This window comes from Pyxicephalus adspersus, chromosome 9 (genome assembly GCF_032062135.1).
Source record: "Pyxicephalus adspersus chromosome 9, UCB_Pads_2.0, whole genome shotgun sequence".
NCBI classification, from domain to species: Eukaryota; Metazoa; Chordata; class Amphibia; order Anura; family Pyxicephalidae; genus Pyxicephalus; species Pyxicephalus adspersus.
The window spans coordinates 56064704-56071727 of NC_092866.1; positions in this window are offsets into that span (position 1 = coordinate 56064704).

Genomic DNA, 7024 nt, shown 5'->3' on the forward strand with positions numbered 1-7024 from the left:
ACAGACTTGGGAAGGCACAACGCCTGTAAGAGCCCATTAACATCTGTCTAGTGCTTTGTCATGCACAGCATATTGTGCTTTTCATTAATCATATTAAACAGTATTTATATAGCACCAACATATTACACAGCACTGTGCATGAAATAGGGGTTGCAAGCGACAAATACAGATAGTGACACAGGAAGAGAGGACCCTGACCAGCGTGCAGCTTATTGAGCCCATTTGTAACGCATTACTCTGCGCTGCAATGCAAGTGCATTTGAGTCCCATGGTGCTATGGCATGTGTGGTAATGGGCATGATATCAATAAGCATAAATGTCCAAAGCACCTCTAAACTGCTGCAGAGAATGGTTGAGTTTCCTGCTCTACCTTACAGAGCTGTGCTGTGTAAATCATGAACTGGATTGGCAGATAACTTCTGCAAAAAAGTATTAAAGAACTAAGGAAATAATTCCTTTAAATATAGTTACTTATTGTATTGTTCTGGCTAGTGTCATGCTTGTTTTTCAGCCTTCTAATCCTGTTTAATATTCTATTCATGAATGACTTACCTTTTTATTCTGCTAATTCATTGTGACTTGGAAATTAGTGATGACTGTATTGTTAGTGCAGAATGTCAAATATTGTGTAAGTACACTTCTGGCTGCAATGCACTTCATCCTCTTACAGCAAAAGCTGTGTCAAAAGAGGAACAGGGGCTCTTCTGCTTTCCAATCTGATGTCCAAAAAAATACAGAAAGTTAAACAATACAATACCTATTTGTAAGAATATAAGATGATAACCTAGATCTGAAATAAGAGCAATTGGTATTCTCGGAATTGCTCATTCCAGTGATGATGTGTAATAGATAAAGAAATAGATTTAATTTTGAGGGACAGTTTTAGGAGAAAAAAAACATTTCCTCCCATACAGTTGATTATGTTAGCAACCCCCCAGGCCCTTAGATGGCAGCTTAGATGGCTGTGGCACAGGACAGGTGGGTACAAATCCAGTGCGGGCCTCCCTGCATACATACACTGTCCTGTAGACCTAAATGGGACCAACCTGTGCTGCTGAAGCAACATCTCTTTTCAAATCATTTTTATTGGATTTTAAAAATGGATAGAATAGTGTTAAAAACGTAAACAAAGAGAACATAGGAACAAAGAGAAATTATAAAAGTCCAGTTAAGTGTATCTTCCAGACTGATAAAGTCCGAGGGCTCAGCGGTGTAGTTTTGTCCTTTGGAGACATGAAGATTGTAGAGTTGAAAGTTTTCAGGAAAGCATTCAAAGGAGCTCTGGACGAGAGCTAATGTGAAGAAGTCAAAATACATCCACGTCATACAATGTCCAATCAGATAAGTCAGGGCTGAGACCCGAAACAGCATAAAATACTAAGCAATTAAAATTAAAACACTATGTAAAAGAGGGTAAAAAAAAAACACCGAAGGAGAAAGGGAGGTTAAAATTGGTGAGTCAAGGAAAAGTCCGTAAGCACTGAATGTTAAAAGGACAATAAAATATGACCAGAAGAGGATGAAGGGAACCTGTTGAACCAGGGAGTCCAAATTGAAACATTTGGGCATGCTTCTATTGAGTTGAGCTTGAACGATTTCCATTGCCACAGTCCAGAAAACGCATCTCTTGACCTCCAAAAAACAGAAGGGGAGAGCCAGGCCCTAGCTATTGTTTGTTTATCTGCAGTCAGAACATGGATTGGGAGTCTAAATTGGTTAGCATTTAGTGATTGAGGTCTCAGATAAAGCAGCACTGGTCTCTTGGTAATTTGGCATGGGAATAGATAGGCCAGCAATCTAAAAGCTTTAGACCAAATATGCGACACTGAGCGGCATTGCCACCAAGTGTGCATAAATGTACCAAGCTGTTGGCAACCATAGAAGCACGGGTGAAGTACCCAGATTGTTTGGAGAGTCTGGTTGGTACCAGTTGGAGAGTAATTTGAAATTAGATCCTTGTGCCCGCTCATTAGTCGAATAGGATTTAGTGGTAGACCAAACTTGACACCACTCCTCCTCACTCAGGGAAATGCCTAAATCAATGTTCCAACACTGTACTAGCTTGGTGCCTCAGAGTTGCAAACGTTTTTTAAAGGAACTGAAGCAACATTCAAATCCATGTGATCTAATGCACAGGTAAGGGCAGCATGGCACCTAAAAATGCTGAAGATTATGCAAAGGTTGCAATTGGCACATGCAGGCTGCAGGCATTATACTCCTGGGATGATAGTTCACAATTGTAGTTTTTATTGTATCAGAATTATTTTTTCTGGTTACCTTGCCATTCAGAGCAATGCAAGAGGTTTTCTTTCATATTTTAATTGTAAAAATCTTTATTATTTTAGTACTCTCCAGCCTCTACAGTGTGTCCTAAATTGAAACAATGCTCAATTTTAAACAGAAGGGGCATATGAAAGTGAACATTTTCTTCAAGACAGACTTTTAAGAATTAAAAAATAATCAGAGCTTTGCTTGTGCAGTATTATTTCAGGACCACTAGCTGCACATAATAACCTTGCTCGAAAAAAAGGTAAAAAAAAAGGTCAATGTAAGATCCAAACTGTGATACAAAGCTAAGGACTGTCTCCCTGCCTTTATGTGATTGTAATACACACATCACCATGCTGCAGCCTCATCACATTCTCCTCCATACTTATAAGTACAAAGTAATTGCTTTATAGATTAATACAATGGCTTGCAACTAAACAAAAAGAGTTTTGGGCTTAGGGAAAGGGGGAAAGTTGTCTTAGAGTGAACCTGTTGATTTAACCTGTAGAACAACTTGTTAATTATAAGGAAAGCTTTGCGGATATCATTAGATCTCCTGGCTTAAAAAATGTGAGTCAGTGGCTCATTTGGGAAAAAGTGACAAGTTTATCTGTGCTGTACTCTGCAGGATAAATGCCTGATATTTCTAGGTATGGCAGGGAATGTGACCTTGTTCTATTCTTTGCAGGGTGAATCGCTGGGTCTGATTGGCCAATTACCAGTTCTTATGATTGTCACATAAGAGAGTGAAGAACATTGACCCTGTGTAAACTCTGACCCTAACTGTCATGAAGCAAGGTTTAAGCTTGGAATCCCTGCAGATGAATGGAGTAGCAGGAGAGCAAGGAAAAGATTATCATTGCGTTGGTGGGGAGGGATATCCCAACCTAGACAACCTTTGAATGGTGACAACGTTCTGCAAATGTTCACCAAATCAGAAGTTGGCTTTAGGAAAGAAACATTTCACAGCTTATCACTCATCATCTGTCACTTCTACAGCAGTTGTGCTGGGATTTCCAGTATCTTGGCATCAATAGATATAAACGGTAACAGAATATGAGTGGGCCAAGGCTGGCAGAAGTGTGCAGTGCTCAGTGTAAATGGGCCGCTTTGTATTCAGACTTCATCAGCCTCATAGGAATATTCACAGCTGTATGTAATGGCATTAGAAACTGGCTGTGCCAAAACTGGTTAAAGGCCATAACATCATAAAACTTCTTTTTCTTTTTCCAGTTAGAATTTATTTCACCTTTGGTCTGGGTACCGGTATAGAAAGTGAAGAACAATTTCTCCAAAAAGCAAAACCTAGTTGGGATTCTAACTTTTTCCTGCTATATTCATGTGCTAGAAACATTGTGGGAACCATGGGCTTGAAATAGTCAACCTCCCTATGAAAATGCTTTGCTGGCAGTCACTGGAATCAGTTATGGAAAGCCCATAGTGCAGAGCCATGATTAAAATTATTACACAGTATTTATATATAGCGCTGACATATCACACAGTGCTGTACAAAGTCCATAGTCATGACACTAACTGTCACTGAATGGAGCTCACAATCTAATGTCCCTACCATAGTCATATATCAATAATGTAGTCTATGGTCAATTTTTGGGGGGAAGCCAAATAACTTAACTGCATGTTTTTGGAATGTAGGAGAAAACCTATACAAACACGGGGAGAACCTGCAAACTCCATGCATATAGTTCCCTGGCCGGTATTTGAACCTGGGACCTAGCGCTGCAAAGGCCACTGTGCGGCTACCATGCTGATAGCCACTAACCAATGAAAATGTACCACTTTCGTTCTTAAAACAGGGTTGCAGCCATTGTTTATGGTAGAAACAGTGAACTAGTAAAGAATATACATCGGTGGGAAGAAGCTCCATGCTGTCTACAATTAGGGGCTCATCAAATTTTTGGTTCGGCTTTGGCAACGCGCAAAGTGACATCAACATGAAGTCTTTGTGTCTCCCTATGCAATGCAGGCAGATCATGGTTAGTGGTGAAAAGTTTGCACTGTGCAGAGAGTAAGCAATTTCAGTACAGAAGAGGTATTTGTGCAATTGTGCAAGATGGAAAGTAAGATATGTTCAGCTTTAAGGCAGCCCATTAAGGGTGTTGAAATGGACCAAAAGGATATGTATACTATTTTTAGAATGTGCAACACAATGCAGGGCAGTGTTTTACCATGTGTGTCTTACCATGCATTGTGGCGTGCTGTAACACATGGTCGTTGAGTTAATAACATTAAATATTACATCAACATACTAAGCTCAAGAATGGGATCCCAGGCCAAAGTGGGCATTAGCCACCCACCCTTATTTCCTGTTTTGTCTCCAGCAAAGCTATTGTATGTACTCAATATTAATTGTCTTGAAATAAATGTTAGGTTGTGTACACATGTGCAATTTGCATCTTTTGTGATCCTCTTCATCGGCAAGGAGTGACAGATGAATGAATGAGTGATGTACACACAACACCCGTTCTGTTTTATGGAGAGTGGAGAATTAGTGGCACCCCGCTGTGCTCTTTACCTGTATACTGTTCATTCCTGATCAGTCAATCATGGTTCCGTCTTGATGGATCCAGGAAAGGTGTCAGGTGACCGCTGCACAGATTTCTTTCCCGAGATGAGCCCGACTGTATCGGACAAGAATCCTCTTTGCATAGCCTTAGTGATTGCTTTTACAATAGAAAGGAAAAAGCACTGTACAGAGAGCGGTGGTTGCTCTATGATAAGAGGTTGGGGACAGGGCGAGCGGAAGGCTGCTAATAGCTATCAAATCAAATAATACCCTGCCAGGCTCCCATTTTTCAGGATCATAAAAAAATACCATTCAAAAAATTGGATAATCTGACAAGTGCATTCTCTTTATATTTGCTTTTCAAAACAACAAATGGTCTAACCGATTGCTAAACGTACTCATGTCATACAATTGCTACAGCGCAAGATGTTGGAGTTTAGTTCCAAGGCACACTCTATTCCATCCAAGGAGTTTGGAAGGTCTATCAGTACCACATTGGAGCTCGTACTATAATGCGACTCAGGTAACACCCTTATTATCATATTATGTTCGGAGGCATCCCCCCAATTAGGTATCTATTGAAGCTGAAGCAGTGGCACCAATTTCTTTTGAAGCTCTAACCCTATCTTGCGGCATTCACTTAGAATCTGGGACTTTACTATGCAGAGCGGAGGCCTCATATCTCGCCACACCCCAGTGGTCCCTATCACTGGGAACCCGATGTTCCCACCAGGTATGGAGGAGCCGAGACGTTTTGCCTGGTCAGTAGGGAAGGATCTTTACAGACTCCATCATTTATCAATCCATTTGGGATACTCTCTTTTAATGTTTTTCGTGATAATCATGGAGCTCTTTCGGTACCTCCAAATCAAACATTTCGCCAGGTCCAGGCTGGGACAGTCCACCAGTCCCTTCAACATGAATTGGTTTGAAAAATTGTGTGTGACCCACATGCTAAAGGAGTTTTGTAAGCCCTGTAAAGCAACCTAGTGAAAATGATGTCCGCTCCCTCCTATATGTCTAAAAACAGATTTGGGTATATCACTCAAGCAGGAGTATCAAATTTGGTCTACAGTTGCCCACTGTAGTTTTAATGCATCTGCGGTGGAAGCTAACTATAAACTGATGTTGAGGTGGTACATGGTGCCATCTAGGCTTGCCAAGTTCCAGCCGACCTGCTCAGGTGATTGATTTATGGGCTGCAACACCGCGGGAACTCTTTATCATATAAGTTGGGAGTGCCCCAAAGTCAGGAGGTTCTGGACGAGGGTATATCAAATGGCCTATACTATTGTGTTGTCCCCCCCTTCCCCTTTTACCCTTGCCCCCTTGTTTTTGTGTTGTCCTTGTAATATGTAATACATATATGTACTCCTGTTTTTATGTGTATATGTACAAATTGTTTATACTCGAATGGTTCTTGTTATTTTGGTATTCTTGTACCTGTCTGTTATTTGTATTTTGTATAAAATCAATAAAAATCTATTGAAACAAAACAACAAATGGAAAAATTTAGAGGCTTGGCGACAATTTGCTGCAAAATAACAGATTTTATTATTTAAATAATAGATTTTTATTGAGATGTATATATCCGCTGTGACAGCTGAGCAGGAGACAGGGACAATGCAGTTGAAAGAGAATGAGAGTCCTTCCAAATCTGGGGCAGTTGGGAGGTATAAAGAGGAACAGTCACTCCAAGTCAGGGGCAGTTAGAAGGTACGAAGAGGGATAGTCTCTCCAAATGCATTTGATAGGTATAAAGAGGAATAGTCCCTCCACATCAAAGGGCAGCTGGGAGGTATGAGGAGGATCAGTCCTTCCAAATCACAGGCAGTTGGAGAAGTATGAAGAAGAACAGTCCCACTCAAATCAGGGACAGTTAGGAGGTATGAAGAGGAACAGTTCCTCCAAATGAGGGGCAGTTGCAAGTTATGAAAATGGACAGTCCCTCTAATCATGGGCAGTTATCAGGTATGAAGAGGTCCCTCCAAATACAGTTGAGTGGTATGAAGAGTAAAAAACCCTCAAAATCAGGGGCAGTAGGAAGGTAGAAGGGACAGTCCCTTCAAATCATGGGCAATTAGGAGGTACGAAGAAGAACAGTCACTCCAAATTAGGGGTAGTTGGGAGTTATGAAAATGAACAGTCCCTCCACATCAAAGGGAAACTAGGAGGTATGAGGAGGGACAGTCCTTCCAAACCAGGGAGGTTTGAAATTTGGAGATATGAGCA